Below are 21,779 nucleotides of genomic sequence, written 5' to 3'. Positions count from 1 at the left end.
CCAACTAGACATGGAGCCATTGGTCACTATCCATTGAGCCTGATGATCTAGCCAGCTTTCTATCCACCGTATAGCCCATTCATTCAGCCCATACTTCTTTAACTTGCTGGCAAGAATACTGTGGAAGACCATATCAAAAGCTTTGCTAAAGTCAAGGAATAACACATCCACTGCTTTCTCCTTATCCTCAGAGCCAGTTATCTCGTCATAGAAGGCAATTAGATTAGTCAGGCATGACTTGCCCTCGGTGAATCCATGCTGACTGTTCCTGATCACTTTCCTTTCCTCTAAGTGCCTCAGAATTGATTCCTTGAGGACCTGCTCCATTATTTTTCCAGGGACTGAGATGAGGCTGACTGGCCTGTAGTTCTCCAGATCCTTCTTCTTCCCTTTTTTAAAGGTGGGCATTACTTTAGCCTTTTTGCAGTCTTCCGGGACCTCCCCCGATCACCATAAGTTTTCAAAGATAATGGCCAATGGTTCTGCAATCACATCCGCCAACTCCTCTAGCACCCTCGGATGCAGTGCATCTGGTCCCATGGACTTGTGTTCATCCAGCTTTTCAAAATAGTCCTGAACCACTTCTTTCTCCACAGAGGGCTGGTCACCTCCTACCCATGCTGTGCTGCCCAGTGCAGCAGTCTGGGAGCTGACCTTGTTCGTGAAGACATCATGAAGACACATCTTCTGCTTTCACCAGCTACTGATTGTCCTATATACAAGACTGTACGAACTAAGCCTGTTTCTGAAACTAAATGCATGGATAACTGATAGTGCATAAAGAAAGCGGTCTGAAAATATAAAGAAAAAATATTGACATAGTAGAAATGTAGCAACATAGAGTTATCGATGCTAGATTAGACCATGTGATCCAGTATTTTTCTAGCTGTGGCAAGCACCTGATGCTTCAAAGCTAGAACCTATATTGTGATATTTTTGCACTCATAGTATTATAACTTACACCATGAGTAGTCTTATTTAAGATGATGGAACTGCTTGTGTTGTAGGGTATTACTCAATGTGAGTAAGGGTATCATAATCTGGCACCAGGTGATTGTACCTCATAACCTTGTAATGCATCTAGCCATTGTGCAGTGCTGTTTGGGGGACGTACTGGACATTTTCCCCTCAACTAACTTTATCCTAGGAAGAATAACTCTCTTCACTGCAGGAATTACAAGGTGAAATTCTATGGACTGTGTTATACCGGGAGTCAGTCTAGGTCATCACAATGGTCCCTTTTGGCTTTCAAATCTGAGTGAGATTTTGCAATATACCATTGCACCCAATTAATTCTCCCTTACCCAAATAAATAATAGTCTTTAGTCAATGATGCCTTTTTGTTCACCTTGGACACTTCTATCCCTTGTTACTCATAACTGAACATCAACTAGAACTAAGTAGATTTTCTTGATTAGTCTGTTCTGAACTGCTTGAATGGGTTGGGAAATATGAGAAGTTAAAATTCAAAATATGGTACCAAAGGAAGGAAAGTAACATGAACAGTGAATTCCCGCCATACAAAATCTCACTTAGCTGAAAAGTAAACAGCAAAGGGAGATAAGGAATAAAAAACAATGCTGAATACTTAGTAGATGTAAATCCATACTATAGAGCAAACAGACTGAACAAAATAATTATTTTATGTGAGAAAAGCCATTTAATTATATTTTTGAAATGTTTGTTTGTTTAAAACTAACACAAGAGAATAAGCCATAAGCAAAAAACAAAAAACAAACAAAAAACTTATGAAATGTGTCACAGCCACTGGGCTTACTGCATCTCTGACCCTTCCTGGTCTTTCCACGTGCACATCCCCCACATTCAAGTTCATACCGTCACCTCTCTCAGGTAGAATCACGCAATTCTCCCACTGTCAGAGTGGGCCCTGCTCTGCAGTCCCCTGTGTGGTCAGCCACAATTACCTCAGCAGGCCTGCCTTAGGTTCAGTATCTCCAGTTCACTTCCCTGCAGGAGCTGAGACAGTGGTATCCAGTAACCAAACTGACTTCTTAAAGCAAAGCGTTATTAATTTAGAACTAAAGCTTTTCAGAGAAAGCTGGCCTTAAAACAAATAAACAGTCTAGACATGTCTGTACATATCTATCCATCTTCAACATGAGGATCCTGGAAGATGTAAGCTTTCTATGGACCTCCCAACACCTTTAGGGTCTCACTGGCATTTTCTGTTCCCTTTACTAACAAATCATGTCTCCCAACCTGCTCCAGGGAAAGTCTCTTGTAAAAGCCGTTCAGTCTTTTTTGATCACTCTGGTCCTCAGGGATTGTGGCTTCTTAACTGTTGATAGCAAAGGTCTCATCACTAGCAATAAAAGCTTGCAACTTTTTGGAGATGGGATGTAAGATTCTCAAAGGTAAGAGCTTCTTCCATTGCCTAACAGTATGTGTTAAGATGTTCTTAGCTGGGAAACCATCCCATTGCCTTCCTGTTTGTTCTTCCAATAGCACCCATTACAAGGGTGCTGAGCACTTGCAGTCTTCTGCTAGAGTTGTGAATTCTCTGAACTTCTGAAAATTGAATTAAAGCGATAGAGGTGTATAATACATTGAATTAAAGCAATAGAGGTGTATAATACACATTCCACTATCCCAATATAAGTTATACAGACTATCGCAATAACTGGGTTACATATCCGTATCCTTATAGCAGTTCACATTCACCACAATAAGTATTTTAATTGAAAAAATATTTCACTTGACAAAATCAGTTTTCTAAAATAAGTAAGGGGATAACAGATTGAAGATTATCATCAATGAAAAGGAAAAATACTTCTAGAAGTTTACAAATCAGCCATTTAAAGGTAAATTCAAGAAAGTTTAGAGATATATTGGTTATATATATGATGGTTCAAGTCTTCCAAGTCACTGGTATCAGTTTGATCCTCTGCATAAGTATTAGTTATTGCCTTTTCTGTAGGAAGTTGAAATGCTAGCCTTAGGGAAGATAATGAAAAGCTTTTCATTAACTGATAATTTCCAAGCAATCTCCTTATGAAAATAAAACCTAAAAAGGAACTTTTATACCAGTAGAAAGGTGGATGTAAAGGATAGCTGTGGGGGATGGGAGGTGCTATGAATCCTGAATATCTATGTTTAGCCACAAGTTAATTGACTGAATGCAATATATAAACTATACTATCCCAAATGCAGCAGGTATCTTTGGTTAAATAACAATAAACACATGCTACAATCAAACAGTTCTATTCACTTATATATGTAGTATAGGTGTATCAAGGTTCCTTCCCCACTCTGAACTCTAGGGTACAGATATGGGGACCTGCATGAAAACCTCCTAAGCTTATTTTTACCAGCTTAGGTTAAAACTTCCCCAAGGTACAAACTATTTTACCTTTTGCCCTTGGACTTTCACTGCCACCACCAAATGTCTAACACTGGTTACTGGGAACGAGTCCGTTTGGAAACATCTTTCCCCCCAAAATCCTCCCAAATCTTACACCCCCTTTCCTGGGGAAGGTTTGATAAAAATCCTCACCAATTTGCATAGGTGACCATAGACCCAAACCCTTGGATCTTAAGAACAATGAAAAAGCATTCAGTTTCTTAAAAGAAGAATTTTAATAGAAAAAAAAAAGTAAAAAGAATCACCTCTGTAAAATCAGGATGGTAAATACCTTACAGGGTAATTATATTCAAAACATAGAGACTCCCTCTAGGCAAAACCTTAAGTTACAAAAAGACACAAAAACAGGAATATCCATTCCATTCAGCACAGCTTATTCTCTCAGCCATTTAAAGAAATCAGAATCTAACGCATTTCTAACTAGATTACTTACTAAGTTCTAAGACTCCATTCCTGTTCTGTCTTCAGCAAAAGCATCACACAGACAGAGAGAGAGGCTTTGTTTCTCCCTCCCCCCAGCTTTTGAAAGTATCTTGTCTCCTCATTGGTCATTTTGGTCAGGTGCCAGCGAGGGTATCCTAACTTCTTAACCCTTTACAGGTGAAAGGGTTTTTCCTCTGTTCAGGAGGGATTTTAAAGGTGTTTACCCTTCCCTTTATATTTATGACAAGGTGACACCACATATCCCTGGTCACCACACAGCTGGGACACAGTTTCAGTTCACAGTGGTAGATTGGCAGCAGAAGCTTTCCTGCCTGATAGTGCAACATGGGAGGTGTGGGCAGCCAGTCTGTTTCTCTGAAAATCTTTCTCTAATTATGGGGTATCAGGCTTCCATATTAGTCCCCTAAAAGACTGAGCTGGTGAGAGAGATCACCATCCAAAGACACCAGAGGATGTTTACAAGGCTGGCTATCTTTTCTAATGAAAATAACTCAATGTAATTTGTGAGAGGAGCCTCATCATTGTAATTGCTGTAAGCAGGAGTCAGATGGGAACGGATGAGTGAAAATTTGGCAGCCTGAACATTATTAGTAATATTCAGCTGGCCAAACAGCACTGCTGTTCATGTCCTTCTGCAAATGTATTTCACAGTTCACCAACCTTTGCTAAGAGAAATGGAGATATATTATCCTCAGGGTTGAATTCTCCCATACAGAGCTTAGTGCAGTGACTGGAGAGCTGACAGGGAGCGGAGCATGGCTCCCTAGTTTTGCTCTGCCCTGGCCCAGTGCATAGTACAGCTGCAGGGAGCAGTGGGGTTGTTTTAACATACACCACTGGTGTAACATCCCTAAGGGACATTACAGTAGTGGAGAATCATGTGTAGCAGAATTTCATTCTACCAAAACCCCCTTTCTCCATCTTCTCTCCTCTTCTGTCCCATGGCAGAGGAGACATGGAGGAGCAGGTGTGGAGGGTGGCATGGCCTCCTCCACCTGCTTTCCACTGGTTGGAGATTCCCCCAATACTGCAGGAATTCTCTGGCCAATTTAAGTTTTGCAGCAGGAGGCAGACTCAGCAGAGCTGAGAATATAGCCCCATATCGGCCTTATTCACAGGGGTGCTGAGCACTTGCAGACTTCTGCTAGAGTTGTGAATGCTCTGAACTTCTGAAAATCAGGCTTGATCAAGTGCAAATCTCAGTCTTCAAAGAGCTCTCAAATTTGGTTTATCACTAGCAGTGTCAGATTATGAAGGAAATCCTCAACCCATTGAAGTTGGTGGTAAAACTCCCATTGACTTCAGTGGCTTTGGGATTTCATAGCTTGTATGTACATTTTAGCTCTGAGAAAATAACCAAATTGTGCTACCAGATGCAGTCCAGAAAAATCTGTGTCCAGAACTATCTGTACGGGGGATCTAATTCTCTGGAAATTCCTAGTAATATTCATTCAACATTTTTGAGAGGTATTCAGGCCCAAGTCTTTTCTCAAAGTATCTTTGCAGCCATTTTTTGGACGTTGAAATAGGTTTTGGAACTGCTGAATTTACACAATGGTGACAGAGGATCACTCACAATGCATCTTTGGTGAATACATTTTCTCTCAGGTAGTCTTTACAGCATCTTCTAAAAAGCATATATTTCCATAGTTCTGATGCAGAAAGACCAAACCTCTGCTGTCGCTTAGTGAAGAATTTATTTTCACCATTTTTCACAGTGTTATGGAGACTGTACAAACCAAAGGCACTGCCATTGGCGCCAAAACAATGCATATTTTCCTATACAGAGTATTGGGTTTAGCATCTCCTAGAATGTGATTGACTTCATGATTTTGGCTTTTAATAACCATATAGCTCTACAGGTGTGGGTCATGGGATTGGTTTATTTTTCTCTTTGGGGCCTGGTTCCAGAATTGTTCTGAGAGGTTTTAGTTGCAATCATAAAGACTACTTCAGATGACTTTTCAGCTACCGTTGAGGAAGATATTCACTATGATTTCATGAGAATGTTTTGGTTTTATACTCTAATGACACAAAACTAGGTGGTAAGGTACAATTGGTGTCATTTTGTTCATCTGTTTGTTTTGAGAGTGTGTTTGATAACCAGGAACTCAAAGTGAAACTTGGAGGGGCAAACCCATATGGCTTGGAACATAAAAGAAGTGTTTTTTTAAAGCCATTTGAAGCAAAACTGCCCACTCTTTCACATCTCAGAACAAACCTCACTTGATGCCACAAAGTAAAGTCATTGATTAGATGACGCCATATGAGATGAGATCTTGGCATATCTTCAGTATTATTTTAGACTTCTTCCTATCTCACAGAAAGCTTGTGAATCAGTCTTATAATATTAATTGTATAGTAGTCTAGACATTTCAAAGTCAGCATAATAATTTCATAGCATGTTCTAGCAGTCTAGTAATTACTTAACATAGCATTTATGTTAATAGAGTCAATATATCCCTGCAATATCATTACAGATAGCATTATCTGAATTTTTAGGTAGTTACATCTTGAGAGAAATGTTACTTTCAGCTCTGATGCAGTTCTTTTTTAGAATCTTTGCATATTACCAATAAAAAGTTTGTTCTGCTTCAAAAAGAAAAGGAGTACTTGTGGCACCTTAGAGACTAACAAATTTATTTGAGCATAAGCTTTCGTGAGCTCATCGGAAAGTGAGCTGTAGCTCATGAAAGCTTATGCTCAAATAAATTTGTTAGTCTCTAAGGTGCCACAAGTACTCCTTTTCTTTTTGCGGATACAGACTAACACAGCTGCTACTCTGAAACCTGTTCTGCTTCAGTTTTCTCTCTGGCTGAATTATTCCTTGGGTGTAAGAGTACTGCCCTCAGATGGAGAGGCAGCATGGTCCCGTGGTTAGTGCACTGGACTGGGACTTAGAAAGCTTGTAGTCTATTCTCATCTCTGCCACTGACCTAGTGTATGTCCTTGGGAATGACACTTAACTTGTATGTGCCTCTCTTTCCCTTCCCAAGTCTTGTCTCTTTAGATTGTGAGCTCTTCCAGACTGGAGACTGTCTCTTTATTGTGTATATTTTTGTATGTAAGCATATATATAGGCCCAGCAGAATGGGATTTTGATCTTGGTTAGGGCTTATACATGCTATTATATATATATATATATATATATATATATATATCCACAGATATAAATATTACACAGTGTGAAAATATTGCACTATTCATGGAGAATATTAGTCATTTTCCCAATTACACTATCAATATTTATTGAAATCTGCTAACAATTGAGAGACATTATCCCCAGCAAAATTCAATAAATCAGCATTAATCTAGTAGTTTTCACCAACATTTTTGTAGTTTCCTTTTGATCGAAGTTAACAATTTTATTTTTCAGAGTCAAATTTTGATTTTCAAATGTTAATACTGGATGCAAAGCCTAAAGTTTTCATTGTTTTGTGTGAATTTTATCCTGGGAACTATATTTCCATTTCTGAAATTTATTTGAGCATAAGCTTTCATGAGCTACAGCTCACTTTCCGACGAAAGCTTATGCTCAAATAAATTTGTTAGTCTCTAAGGTGCCACAAGTACTCCTTTCAAAACTGTTACTTGCTTCATTGTTGAAACTCACCCTTTTTTGCACAGGAATGCCAGCAGTCTTACAGGAAAAACCCTATTTACTGCAAAATTACAGTAGTTTTCCACCTTCAAAATTTATTTCAAACTCTGTAAAAATGTTAAGCAAGAAGGAAAAAAAGTGTTTTAATGAAAATCTGTGATTTTCATGGGTTTTGTCTGCAGTGAGAATCTTTTCTACTGTAATTTCAAGCTCCAGTTTTCTTATAATGTCATTTTTAAGGATTCACAGACAATAAAAGGAACAAATGTGTTCTGTTTACTCTTATTTTCTGATTTACTTTATACAGAATAACATAGTTGTAGCACATAGCTTTCAGACTACAAAGTGAAACCTAAGAACCCATTTTTTGTTTCAGATTTTTACATCAAATTAGGTAAGGTTTATAGAAGGAGACTAATAGACTCTTTGGTTCAGGTTTGCAAAGTTGAGGCAGACTGCCAACTTGGTGGTGTTATAGATCTGTGCCATACAAGTGCAAATTCTGTGGATTGAAAGTTTTAGTAAGTAAGGGCTAGAGAACCATTCACACATTGGCCACAGGATCCAATTCAGTCTAGTTCGATAGTGACAACTGACCAGAAGTTATCTCCATCAGATGACTCTGCTAAGTAATCATCTATCTGACCTCAATTCACTTCATAATGGAAAAGGGGCCACAATAAAAATCACCATCACAACTTGCTTTAGTGGAGAGGCAGGGAACTGGATAGGCATAGAAGACAATAACTTCTAATACAGTAAGTGTGTGTGGCTAGAACTTCCAACCAAGCAGCTCAAAGCATTTTACAGACATTACTGAAGTTAGTTTGGAGGACAATTCAACAACTTCAGTGCCAAGTCTATTAATATGACATTAAATTCACTTACAATTAAAAGTACTCGATCTGTTGGTGAGACTATAGAGAGAGGCATAGAAATGCTTAAGCACATTAATTTGTATAGAGGTGGGCTTCTGTGGCTGAGAGTCCAAAAACAGCTTCCTCTCCCAGCCATTTTCTCCTTTGTGTATTCAATTACTGAACTGAAAAGTACCCCACTACTGTAGGACTGTACAAAATTAGCATTTAAGAGGATGTTTTTGCGGTACTTATAGGAACTACTTGAAATTGGATGACCTTGTAATCCTTTTATCAAAGCATCTACAATTTCCATTTCCAGGAAGGTAAAACAAAAATAAATATTGTGCAAAGAAAATTATTCTGTATGCAGAGCATTTTATTAAATGATAAAATAACAAAAGAATTGAACCGCAAACTCAGTTGAAGCATGTTGGCTCTTGCCAACTCCTTTCAGCGTATGATGTTATACAAGCATGTGATAATGATACAGAATAAATAATGGATGCGCTATTGAATTATACGTTTAAAAGCAAAGGAAATAAGGAGAATGAAAGCAATTAACCCATTCATTATTGTTCTTCACTGCAGCCACTTGTGTAACATTGGAGCACCAAACTTCCCTCTAGTATGGAGGATAACAATGTGCTTCACCCAATGCACCAGGTGAAGCAGCTTCCCAATTATTAATATTTGGGATTCAAGGGAAAGCTTCACACAAAGCTGATCTGTTCACTCATTGTTTTGGAAGCTGAGAGCATGGAGAATGAGACATTTACTGACAAATCAGGCAGCAATCACATTTGTGGGTTGTATTCTAGTTGGACTATCAGGCCAGAGTAAAAAGAGTTGGACTAGCGGTACCACACAGTATAATAGCAATGTTATCACAAACTTTTTTCTGTATTTGTGTGTTGAAATTCTCCACTCACAGTACAATATAAGTATTCATGACAACATTGATGAGATGAACAGCATCACCAATGGTTTATTTCTCATTTTCAGTGGCAAAGAACCCATTTCTTTGCTATGGATGCTGACAGGGACCCAACATCTATCTGTTCTTAACTTTTCATAAAACATTGGCAACTGAGGGCATTGACCTAGTTTGAAGACTCAAAAGCACTTTAAACTCCTATAAAATATCTTTAAAGGACTTTGATCATTTTATACTACAAACTAGTTTGGCAGCAGGATAGAAGCTGCTACAAATCTGGGAATGCTGCAGGTATGGATCACTCAGCTGACATTACTTCCACAAAAAAGATGCCTGTCACCCAGCCAGAATCCTTTGTGAATCCACCATGAACTTCCTAAGTAGCCAGAGCAGGCTTCATTTCTTCCAAAGCACGGGGTTTCCCATGTTTATATAGTTACCCTCTAACATGATTTGCCTCTTTACTAGCTGGGGGAGAACAGGGAGCAGCTGATCCTGACCAGAGAGAAGCCAAGCAGGCAGGTGCTGGGAATCAGCTGGCACAGCTGATCAGCACCACATGATTAGCCCACGCTCTCATCTGGACGATATAAAGGGGGGAAACCAGGAAAAAGGGGGATCTTGTAACCAGAGAGGGAAGGTGTAGGCAGGCAGATCCTGTGGATCCCCCTCTGAATTGTCAGAGAGGGCCCTACCCAATAGCTAGTGGAGGCCAGAAGATCCCAGTCTGAATCCCTAACCAGATTGTTGTTTGTGATAATTTTTACACTTTTCTTTCTTGTTTCTGACAACAATAAACAGAACCCTAAAGAAAGGGACAGAAAACAAACCTGGGTGTGGCTGATTGTCTATTTCTAGCTGTTAACTAGGGCCACCAGCGTTCACACCTCTGCATGGGTCCAGGGTAATATTTTGGAAGGAGAGGTCCAGCTGACTGGATGCACATTTTTCATGCTCCCTTTGTATTCCTCTTAGGATCTACACAATTTCCTTATATGGTATCCTCTCAGGATTTGAGATGCTCCTCCAGACAGCTGTCTAATGGAAGTCTCACCTTCTAGCTGCTGGAGAGATTCTGCAGACTCTGAATGCATGCGATTTTTATGGGGACTCACACACAGTCTAAGCTTTAGAGGTTCAGATTGTCCTCAAATGAATGCTGTGCAGTTATTGCCTCTGTGTGTGACAGCGAGAAACTGCTTGATCATTTGTCTCTGTCCAGGCCATAACAAATACAGATGTATCAATAAGATAATGAGCATGGGAAAGGTGAGATGGCCTGGATGTATCATCATCAGATTTGGGCATGAAGGAAATTTGCATACAAACCTGTGAAAATGGTGCTGGTAATGAACCCACAGCTTCCTGCACCTCCATACTCCATGACTATCTTAAGCCTAACCCTTCTATGTGTGTGTGTGTGTGTGTGTGTGTGTGTTTCCACGCACATGCATGTGCTTGGGAATATAGTCCAGATATTTGCCTTTGCTGTTCTGAAAAACACCCGTTTGCAGGCACTAAACCACAGAGAAATCCATAGGCATTTATTATTTATCCCCTGTACTTCGGTGCTTAATAACACTCGGGCTGCCTTTAAGCACTGTTGCTAGTCAGAGCAGCTTACGGTTGGCAGTCGGTAATTGCTGTCTCAGCTGCCTGTGTCTAGCAGAGAGCAGATGACATGCTGTGCATCTGTGATTCTCTGACTGTACCAGTGCAATCAGTTTTGGAGAGCCCGATTCCAGGAGAGAGCAAGAGCTGCACAGTAGGATTGTATGCTACATGCAGGAGTGGGGCTCAGAGGATATTTTGTCCCTGCCATCTAATTACTTACCCTAGTGCAGTAATATGGAAATGAGAAATGCCAAGAATGCCACCAACTGGAGGTGTTGATGCAGAAATTTTGACTAATTTTCACAGCTTCATAAAGTAGAGTATGCCCCATATTGTTACTATTGGCTATGTAGGAGCAACATTCTCCAAATTGCAAGATGGCCCCAATTACATAGTGCTTGCAACACAATATGTTAATTTAAGGAATAATTAGCAAGAAAGTTTATTGCAAATCTCACATGATATATCTTTTTATTTCTGAATAGGTTTCTTCTGGAGCTAGTGCTAATTGTTGTCCACAGGTGGACAGTATTATTAGATTATGGCTTAGATATAGGAGATGGGGTGGAGTGGAGCTTACATGCCCAGGCGGAGAGGCTAAATTCCAATTTATTTGTCTTGGGAAACAATTAAGTTTGCTTTTAATTGTGTCTCAATCCACAGTGGTAAGCAAAGCAGTGATTTGGATGGATTCACCAAGGGCAAGTCATGCCTGACAATCTTGATTACCTTCTATGAGAGATAACTGGCTCTGTGGATATGGGGAAAGCGGTGAATGTGATATACCTTGACTTTAGCAAAGCTTTTGATACGGTCTGCCACTGTATTCTTGCTAGCAAGTTAAAGAAGTATGGACTGGATGAATGGACTATAAGGTGGATAGAAAGCTGGCTAGATCGTTGGGCTCAATGGGTAGTGATCAACAGCTCGATGTCTAGTTGGCAGCCAGTATCAAGCGGAGTGCCCCAAGGGTCGGCCCTGGGGCTGGTTTTATTCAACATCTTTATTAATGATCTGGATGATGGGATGGATTGCACCCTCAGCAAGTTCACGAATGACACTAAACTGGGATGAGTGATAGATACGCTGGAGGGAAGGGATAGGATACAGAGGGACCTAGACAAATTGGAGGATTGGGCCAAAGAAATCTGATGAGGTTCCACAAGGACAACACAGAGTCCTGCACTTAGGACGGAATAATCCCATGCACTGCTACCGTCTGGGGACTGACTGGCTAAGTGGGAGTTCTTCAGAAAAGGACCTGGGGATTACAGCGGATGAGAAGCTGGATATGAGTCAACAGTGTGCCCTTGTTGCCAAGAAGGCTAATGGCATATTGGGCTGCATTAATAGGAGCATTGATAGCAGGTCAAGGGAAGTCAGTATTCCCCTCTATTTGGTACTGGTGAGGCTACATCTGGAGTATTGCATCCAGTTTTGGGGCCCCCACTACAGAAAGGATGTGGACAAATTGGAGAGAATTCAGAGGAGGGCAGTGAAAATGATTAGGGCACTGGGGCACATGACGTATGAAGAGAGGTTGAGGGAACTGGGCTTATTTAGTCTGCAGAAGAGAAGAGTGAGGGGGGATTTGATAGCAACTACCTGAAGTGGGGTTCCAAAGAGGATGGAGCTAGGCTGTTCTCAGTGGTAAGAGATGACAGAACAAGGAGCAATGGTCTCAAGTTGCAGTGGGGGAGATCTAGGTTGGATATTAGGAAAAACTCTTTCACTAGGAGGGTGCTGAAGCACTGAAATGGGTTATCTAGGGAGGTGGTGGAACCTCCATCCTTGGAGGTTTTTAATGCCCAGCTTGAAAAAAGCCCTGGCTGGGATGTTTTAGTGGGGGTTGGTCCTGCTTTGAGCAGGGTGTTGGACTAGATTACCTCCTGAGGTCTCTTCCAACCCTAATCTTCTATGATTCAATTATTTCAGAAATACATTCCACAAGAGCTCCAACTTCATTTTCAAATAGGACAAGGTAACCTCTGACCCCCTGCAGTTGTAGCTCAACCTCTGTAATCGGACATGGTGGCAAGCTGCAGCATTTTTTTAAAAAGTTCAACACTGAGCTGTTGGACATGCTAAATATCAGTTTCCATAATCTCAGATATGCTGAACACAAGTTGTGTTCTAGAAGTTCCTCTCTGAATGGGCTATCTGGGAGGGGGGGGACTTGGGTAACATGAGTGAGGAGAGACTTCAGGACATATTCTGACCTAATATCTTTCTTCTTCCCCTTTTATCAGCCGGCTGGGGTCAGGTTGACAGAGCAGTCTTTTTCAGGTTTGCCAGTCCAGCACTCACTCCATATTCACTCCATCCTCTCATACACAGTCTATCGGCTGTTTTCTTAGCTATCCTCTTGTTCAGTGCCCACAAGTTCTAGTCTCAAATTCCTCTCTAACAGGATTCCCTTCATCTGTTTTTCTTGCATATCATTTCAGCCTCCTCTTTTGCACATTCTCTCTGATACCACAGTCCTTGGTCTTACTCCTGATGGCATCACTCTGCATGAGGTCCAGCAATGATCCCCCTATTTACTGCCCTCAAATATCTCATTTCAGTGGCTTCAAGTCTTCTCAAGTGCCTCTCTTTGGTCATTCATGACTCAGATCCCTTTAGAAGACCTGGTCTTATCTATTTTGATCTAATATCCCTTCAAAATATATCACTGGAGAAGCATAGAACTTGGAATATGGACTCTAGACCGTCACTGCTATGCATTTCACTTTTGCACCATCCAAGTAGAGAGGTCATAAACTATATTACTGTTGCTTTCTTAAATCAGAGACCATTGCAACAATCATCACACTTTGTGTTTATGATGACTTTCAATTCAAATGTATTCCTGTTATGTTTAAAGTGCTTACCCTATAAGTCACAGGTGTTCCAGAAGAGAGATTCTGTACTGTCGGAAAGAGATAGGCATTGTGTGCATATAGTTACACTTAGGAACAATGGTCAGAACATTAATACAATGTGATGGATTTTTTTTATAGTGGGATTTTGGCCATGAGCGGCCAAAGATTTAATCCAATTTTCAGATACTATGGATAATTTAACATTAGTCTATAAATTCTTCCTGGTTTGGGATGCTCAAAAGTAGCACCTTTAAAATTGACATACACATCTTTTTTATCAAGGAAAAGAAATATGTGACAATATGAATCTGACTGATGCCAAATACCAAAATATTTTGATTTGTATTACTGCCTAGACTGGTTTGGAAGTCTAGGAATTACTGAATAACTGATATGTCAAGTTAAGAACATTGGTACAAAACATATAGCTATTTCTTTGCCATTTCATTGCTGAAAATCAGGACGATTCATGGGGATTTACTATATTGTAAATGTTATCTGAAAACATTTCTCATCATATTCCAGCTCCCATTCTCATTGCTGATTCTTTCCTACCCTAATGGACGGTCCATATTCTCCAATGACTCTACACATTCTTTCTTCACTTCAAATAACCAGTTCCATCTTTTCTACAATAACCTATTCTTTCCCTGTTTCCACTTTTCCCCATTCTTCTCACCACTTACACTGCTGTGGGCAAATCTGATATTTTTCTTGTTCTGGAGCTGTACGTTCGAAATAGCTTTCACACTACTGGATCCTGTAAATTAACACTAGAAGCATTCATTAACCCTTTAAAATAAATAAGTGACTTAAAGAAGCAGACAGATTGTATTTAATGTGAATTTGCAGGAAAACCCTGCAGGATTGTCTTTAGTCAGGCTGATCTGGCTGTGCATTGCCAATGAAAACACTTCGGGATGAATATCTTTTTAATGCACGAGAAAAAGAGGTGTATCAGACGAGATGGCCTTCAATAATTTTATTTAAAACCACATGGAATAATAACACAAAACATGGAAACCTGAGGAAACCTACCATAAATTTCCAATGGTGAACCTGGTACAATCAGCAAAAAATATTGTGGTGGCTGGAAGGTTGAAAACTGGTGAACAGGAACAAAAGAAATCTCATGAATTCTTCTGTGGAGGGAAGCAGTTCCTTATGTTCCATTGTGGCTTAGAGTTGATGCTGTTTTCTGTAGTAAAAATGATCATTTACTGGATTCAGTTGCAGGATGGATTAGAAGGGTTAGGGAAGGAGGTAACTACCATGATAATGACAGTCTTTCACCATATCTGGCTGGTAGAGTTTTTATCATTACAGTCATTGTATTTGGTCAATATGAAGATAATCTTTGTCAGTTTTTCTGAGCAATTCAGATTAAAAAAAGATACCTTGTAATATCCACATTGTAGCACCACTGCTCTTATCTTCTAACTTACTTTAGACTTAAAATCTTATTGTGAACCTCTGGGGTTTTGTTCTTACACAGAAAGGAGCAATAAGACATAACAATAGCCTGAATGAATGAGGAAGCAGACAGTAAGGAGCTGAAAATGGCACTCAAGCTGTAATAATGGATTTGTCAACAGTAAAAGAAAAAGGAGGAAATGGAAAAGGGTTGGTGTGAAAGAGGGAACCCTGTTTTGGACACCTTGAGTGTAAAATGGAAGGAGAACAAGAAGAAGGAGATGCTTAAGTAACAGCTGGACATTGAGATTGGGCAGAGTTAAGTAAATCATCCAAGGGGCAGCAATTAAAAGCTCTAGGGTTGATAAGGTTACCAAGAGGGGGAAAAGGGGGACAGAGGTCCAAAATCTGAGGGACATCAACAAATAGGGGGAGAGGCCAGGATGTGAAATAAACAAAAGAGATGTTAAAGGAGTCTCCCATGATCTGTCCACAGTTTGAAATTTATCAAACAGTGAATGGTTTTAGAAACCACATATCTCTCCTGCACCTAAGCTTGACATGGGAATTTCTTGATATTTCATCCTTAGTCTCCATTGTTGAAGTAAACCCATGAGTATTTATATATTATTTAGTTCTTAGGAAAGCTACATACCCATAATTCATGGTATTTCTTATAATGAATACCCCCATTAAGATTATCTTGCATATTTGTTACTCCTCTTTTTTCCCTACTGTTTTTAAATAGAGCAACTGTTCTGGAAACAGGACTACCATAGACTGACTTAAATTCCCAAATAAGTGTCTTAAAGTAACTTTGGAAACACATATATTATGCCAAACCACTTGTAGTGATAGATTAAATGATAAAGAAAACTGTTCTAATCTAAATTACATTACAGTTTAAAGTTTATAACTGGAAGACTACTGATTGATTTGCATTGAATGTTTAGGACAAGGTTGAGCAGGGCTATAATGAAAATTATTTAATCTAACTCACTTTGAAAGTGAAATAGGAAAGTTATTTTTGATTGGTCAAAGTGCTACAATATAAAACACAGGAAGATTTTAATTACACTTTGGAATTCATAACATAATGTTAGTTTTCTAAGTAAGACTTACATATCTAGATGCATCTCCTGCAGCCTTTGAAATATTATCTTATAAGAATGTCAATGATTAATTATCTGAGTGTCTAGTGAATCATTAAAGCACAGCTTGTAGAAAAAGTTGATTGAAAGTTTATGTCCCATACAATTACCATGTTGCCCATCAGATTTGTAAAATTATAACACCAGCGTCATTATTTATGTTTGAAAAGTTTACATTTTCAGCTACAATATTTTGGTATCATACCCACACGTACTCAAATTCAAGTTAAGCAACAGAAAATGTTTACCAGTGTCAAGAAATGTTCCTACTGTTATTAAAAGTAACCTAGCTGAAACACAAGAGCCATTTGTTAACCCCATAAAATTAAAATCTGCCAAGGAATATTAAAATGATAATTATAAAAACCTTCACTTTTCATTTCAATTAAATGGAATACAAGTAAAATAGCTAATACATAAGCCACATGGCTTTCTCATAATTAAAATATCTCTTCTGTTGTGTTGCTCAACATGCATGTTGGTTTTATTCTATCAGTTTAAATTATAGAAATTAAGGGCCATCAATTAATGTAGGATTGAAATTAGATGAAGGTTTCTAACCATCAGAGGAGTAAAGTTTTGGAAGAGCCTTCCCAGGGAGCAATGGGGGCAAATAATGTAACTGGCTTCAAGACTGAGCTTGATAAGTTTATGGAGGGGATGGTATGATGAGACAGCTTACAATGGTATGTAGCTGATCTGCGACTGCTAGAAGCAAATACCTCCTATGGCCGGTGACACTAGTTTGGGAGGGCTCTGAGTTACTATAGAGAATTCTTATTCAGGTGTCTGGTCTGGTAGGTCTTGCCGACATGCTCAGGGCTTAACTAATTGCCATATTTGTGGGTCAAGAAAAAATTTTCCCGTGGGGTGTATTGGCAGGGTGGTGGGGGGTCCATCTTCCTCTTCAGCATGGGGCACAGGTCACTTGCAGGTTTAAACAAGCGAAAAAGGTTGATTCACTGTATCTTGAAGTCTTTAAGTCATAACTTGAGCATTTCAGTAACTCAGCCAGAAGCAAGGGATCTGTTACAGGAGCGGGTGGGTGAGGTTCTGTGGCCTGCAACAAAAGCGCTGACTTTTGGTTTTGGCGGTGGGTGCTCCACGCCCACTCTACCCCGAGGCCCTGCTCCTGCTCAGCCTCTTCCCCTGAGGCCCCATCCCCACTCTGCCTCTTCCCACTCCTGCTCTGCCTCTTCCTCCCCCACTTTGACTGCTGCTGGGCCCTCTCTGCCCCCACCCCCAAGGTCCCTGCCATTTGTTCTTCTCTGCCCCTGAGGCCCCACCCACCTGCCACTCACTCCCCTTCACTCCCTCTTCTGAGCCCCCCTGCCCACTGCTTTCTCCTCTCCGCCTCCCTCTCCTGAGCATCTCCCTCTAGCTCCTTTCTGCCGTCTCCTGCAAGGCTCCTCCCTCCCATCTACCTGCTGCTCACTTTAATCCACCCCATCCCCGAGTGCCTTCTGCCCACCCCTCTCTTCTCTCTGCCCCCTCTGGCCTTAAAGGTGAGTGATGGAGGGATGGGGCAGAGAGGAGTGAGTGGCAGGGGCCTCAGGAGAAAAGGTGGAGTAGGGATGGAGAGAAGTGCAGCACAAGTGGGTGAAGAGGCCAAGCAGGGGTGGGGTCTCAGGGAAGAATGCAACTGGGGCCATTGTCCATGGATGCTTGAGCACTGGCTCATTCACAGATTTGGCACCTATGGCCTGCAATGTACAGGAGTTCAGACAAGATTATCATGATGGTCCCTTCTGGCCTTAAAACCTATGAGTCTGTGAGGGCTGTATCTGCAAATGTTCAAGTATGACCTGGCTTGTGAGTAGAGGCCAGATTTTGCAGTTACACTGTCATCTTCCGAAAGTAAAAAGAAAGTTTTTAAAAAAAGAGGGTTTTTTTGTTTTTTTCTTTTTAAAAAAGGGTTGTGGCTGTAGGCAGAATGGACTGGTGCAAAACCAACTACAGTTATGAGTGAATAGTTGGGGGTCCTATTGAAGTCCAGCTCCCATTGAAGTCAATTGGAGACAGGTCAAATCCCTAGTGGCAAAAGTGGCATTTTTGAAAACCATTGCAGGGACTTAGAATCGGTAAGTGCAAGGGGGTACAGTAGTATGGAGGATGCACCTGATGAGTCAGTTAGTTTCAATCCATCCCTCATGAACTGTTCTATAGAATTATTATTATTTATTTATATTACCTAGCACTTAGAAACCCTACTTATGGACCAAGGCCCAGATCCACAAAGATACTTAGAAATTACGTCCCATGGCTTTGAGGATCCAGGCCCAAAACCCCATTGGCTGGTGCTCTACAAACACAGAACAAAGAGACAATCCTTGCCTCAAAGTATGAAATGAGGAATGAACCTTCAGGGTTCTATACAATTTTAAAAGGTTTTCTCAAAGTGACTCTTAAAATCTGTAGAATTGAATAGAGAATGACATTCCTGCTATAGCAGGGGTTGGCAACCTTCAGCACGTGGCCCATCTGGGTAATCCGCTGGTGTGTTACGAGACATTTTCTTTATGTTGTCCATCTGCAGGCACAACCCCACACAGCTCCCAGAGGCTGCGATTCGCCGTTTCCAGCCAATGGGAGCTGCGGGAAGCGGCGCAGGACACTGGGACGAGCTGGCCACCGCTTCCCACAGCTCCCATTGGCTGGGAACGGCAAACCACAGCCACTGGGAGCTGTGGGGGGCCATGCCTGCAGATATTCAACGTAAACAAAATGTCTCACGGCCTGCCAGCGGATTACCCTGATAGGCCGTGTCATAAATATAAAGGGAAGGGTAACCACTTTTCTGTGTACAGTGCTATAAAATCCTCCTGGCCAGAGGCAACAGCCTATTACCTGTAAAGGGTTAAGAAGCTCAGCTAACCTGGCTGGCACCTGACCCAAAGGACAAATAAGGGGACAAGATACTTTCAAATCTTGGGGGGAGGGGGGGAAGGCTTTTGTTTGTGCTCTTTGTTTACGTTTTGTTCTCTCTTGGGACTGAGAGAGGCCAGACGGAAATCCATCTTCTCCAACCCATCCTAATCCGAGTCTCCAATATTGCAACCAGAATAGGTAAGCCAGGCAAGGCGGATTAGTTTATCTTTTGTTTTATGTGAATTTTCCCTGTGTTAAGGGGGAGGTTTATTCCTGTTTTCTGTAACTAAGGTTTTGCTCAGAGGGGGATCCTCTGTGTTTTGAATCTGAATACCCTGTAAAGTATTTTCCATCCTGATTTTACAGAGGTGATTCTTTTACCTTTTCTTTAATTAAAATTCTTCTTTTAAGAACCTGATCGATTTTTCGTTGTTCTAAAGATCCAAGGGTTGGGGTCTGTGTTCACCTGTACAAATTGGTGAGGATTATTATCAAATCTCCCCAGGAAAGGGGGTGTAGGACTTGGGGGGACATTTTGGGGAAAGACATCTCCAAGTGGTCTCTTTCCCTGTTCTTTGTTTTAAACGCTTGGTGGTGGCAGCATACTGTCCAAGGCCAAGGCAAAGTTTGTACCTTGGGGAAGTTTTTAACCTAAGTTGGTAAGAATAAGCTTAGGGGGTCTTTCATGCGGGTCCCCACATCTGTACCCTAGAGTTCAGAGTGGGGAAGGAAGCCTGACAGGCCGTGTGCTGAAGATTGCCAACCCCTGTTCTATAGGTTTTTTTCAACCATCATGTAGAATTCTAGAGCATGGATATGATTCTATTGGATCCAAAGAAGATACAGAAAAATATCATGTTTTGTTAAATACTACAGAAGTTTCCCATAAAAAAAACTATTCTGGGAATAGAACCAGGCTCAGAAGCATCTGTGTGGCTAATTTGTTCCCCTTTCTCCTATTCCTTGTCTGTCCTGTGCCTTAGTCTTTTTCTCGTGTGGGATAAGCACATATTACTGCTTAGTGCCAAACAGCTACAAACTACTGCCCAGGGAATGTTTTTAATCTGCCTGCCGTGCATGGCATAGCTGGTCTAATGAATCAATGCAGGTTAGCTGGTGTCTATTGGTTGCCTTGTACAGGCATTTAGTAGAAAGAGTTTCTCATGACAAGTTTTGAGGCTGTAGTTGCCCCTTGCCCCTGCACATCTGTTTGGAAGTTCTGTGTTGGATACTGGAGTGGTGTTATCCCAAAAATGAATTTAGGGACAGGGCTATAATAACTTGCCTATTGCCTCCTTAATCTGTTCTCCCTGAGGTAAAAGTTCCTGGAGTTGCTAAGGAAAACACTAAAGGACAGGGCTATACCTTCCAATAAAGTAATTGACATGGGCAATGTTCTTTTTATTGATGTAACTAATAATCCCTAATACAGTGTATACTAAAAATCCTAAACAAAACACAAAAGCCCTGAGACACAAATCCCTTATTGCAAGTTAACGAGCACTTACACTGCAATAGTATATAGTTTAAATGATTCTAAGCAAAGCAATTTGTTGTAAGTGGACAGTTTGCAACAAATTGCTGACAGCAGATCTTAAATTGCTTTAAAGTTTAGATAGATAAAATACAATTAAAATACACTCACACACATTTCAAGCATACACATACTAACCTTATTTATACTGTACTTTCCCAAAACTTTGCATTAAAAGAATATTAAGCTTACTCTATCAATCCATTGCTGTTTTCTTTTACAAATCACTGCTATTGCTGTTCAGTTCCTGGTCAGTCAGCTCTGGTCTGCTTCAGCTTTCTTTTGTCTCTCTGCAGCAGTTTCTCTTTGGCTTCTTTTGTTGGCTTCTGGGCTTTCCCTGCACGCCTCTCTCCTTCTTCAGACACAGACTCCGAACTCCGAAATCGTTGTTGGAAGTTCTCTCTTTATATAACCTTCCTATTCTTAGCTACAGTTACCTCACTTCACGTGCTCAGTCTTGACCATTACCTCAGAGTTCTGATTGAAGGCTCTGACCTTTAAAACAAGTTGTGACCAGTATGAGTCGGTTCTGACCAGCTAACTGCTCACCTAACTGACCTCTCTGTCACCCATTACTGCACATGCTCAGTAGCCACCAGTCTTGCATATGCTCACTATTGCCATTTACATCAGAGCTATGATTCTGTCGGTCCACACAAACACACATACTTGGCTCTTTACCAGGCACCATTTAAGAAATCCTAGGTTTTCACTGAACATGCTCAGGGTCTGCGGAATTCATCAAAAGGTGGAGTGATTTTTGCTTATCCAGAATAGAGATCAGAATCACAAAGTAGAGACTGGAGAATTTTCTCTGGTAATAATGGGAGAGGGAAATTTGCAAATATTTTGTGTGAGAATATGCAAAAATTCTTCAGGGTACAAGAAGACAAAATGAAAGATATCCTTTCCCTGTCATAGAATCACAGAATTATAGGACTGGAAGGGACCTCAAGAGGTCATTTAGTCCAGTCCCCTACACTCACAGCAGGGCCAAGTATTATCTATCTCCCCTTCTTTTATTTTATGCCTGGGTCCCACATTATCAGTACACAAGATGGTGGGTTGTTTAAGACATCTCAGCAGTAGCAATAGAAGCCCTGTAGCTTGTAAA

At 40.6% G+C, this 21,779-nt stretch overlaps 1 long non-coding RNA gene across 1 annotated transcript; it reads right to left on the bottom strand.

Annotated features, from left to right (window-relative positions):
* Positions 1 to 1,790: 1,790 nt before the first annotated feature.
* LOC141983035 (uncharacterized) lies at positions 1,791 to 21,078 on the bottom strand. Its single transcript, XR_012638276.1, has 3 exons — positions 20,858 to 21,078; positions 14,738 to 14,897; positions 1,791 to 2,529 (listed from the first exon to the last, which is right to left on the bottom strand). It is a non-coding gene; the product is annotated as an uncharacterized LOC141983035 (long non-coding RNA).
* Positions 21,079 to 21,779: the final 701 nt, after the last annotated feature.

The sequence above is a fragment of the Natator depressus genome, chromosome 1 (assembly GCF_965152275.1).
Source record: "Natator depressus isolate rNatDep1 chromosome 1, rNatDep2.hap1, whole genome shotgun sequence".
NCBI classification, from domain to species: domain Eukaryota; kingdom Metazoa; phylum Chordata; order Testudines; family Cheloniidae; genus Natator; species Natator depressus.
Note: the sequence above shows the minus strand (reverse complement) of the source record. Positions and strands in the feature narration are given on the sequence as shown.